Genomic DNA, 817 nt, shown 5'->3' with positions numbered 1-817 from the left:
TTATTGAAATATTAAGCCTATATTAATTTAAGCGTTCAGTTGGGCTGGACCAAGGTGTGACTACTACTAAGGCGGTTCCTACAGAATCGTGCAGCGAAAGGTCTAATGAAGAGAAGTCAACCAGTTAACTGCAGAGAGGTCAGTATCACTGACCGGGAAGGAAGCAGCTGCGAAGAGACGCCGGGAGGAAGCAAAAAGAACGAGTTTATAAACACTCGCAACAAATAGCCTTCTTAAAGAATCGTTGGAAGACGAACACGGGCATCCAAGGTAAAGCGTGGGCCCAAACCAAAATACGCAAAATGGATCCTATGCAAACAGCCTTTGCTAAAAAAGCAATCGATGACGTGTTATTCGAAGGTCGTTGCGGCAACCTCAGCCGAAATTCAGTTAAAAAAATTATCAGATAATGTGGTATATGCCCTACTTCATCTACGCCTCACAGCCTTCCCTCATATGCAGATACTTTATCTAGGACTAGTACACCAACAGCATGCACGTACTCACAGCCTTCCCTCATCCATGGACAAACCCCTCGTGGATTTCAGTCCAACGTTCAAGACGCAAATGAAATAATTTTGTGGAGGCAAAAACCCACTTGCACATTTTTTTTCAAATTTTCCAAATTAAAGCGTAAACACGATACGAGATTTGTGTCCTAGGAAACTTAAAGATGAATGGAAATCCTTGTTTCGAGAGAAAGTTAAATGTATCGGAATGGATTTAAGTTAGCATTTAATAATTTGCAAAAAAACGTTAAATTTTGTTTCTTTGGCATACAAAGTTCTCAGTTTTTAAATGGGTTTTAATAACTTGT

General features: G+C 40.0%; 1 protein-coding gene across 1 annotated transcript in view; it reads left to right on the top strand.

Moving 5' to 3' along the window:
• The window catches only part of LOC119586965 (ATP-dependent RNA helicase DHX33-like), a gene marked incomplete in the record, with an annotated part of 14,038 nt that overhangs the window by 11,444 nt on the left and 1,777 nt on the right, over positions 1-817 (top strand).

This window comes from Penaeus monodon, chromosome 22 (genome assembly GCF_015228065.2).
Source record: "Penaeus monodon isolate SGIC_2016 chromosome 22, NSTDA_Pmon_1, whole genome shotgun sequence".
NCBI lineage: Eukaryota > Metazoa > Arthropoda > Malacostraca > Decapoda > Penaeidae > Penaeus > Penaeus monodon.
Note: the sequence above shows the minus strand (reverse complement) of the source record. Positions and strands in the feature narration are given on the sequence as shown.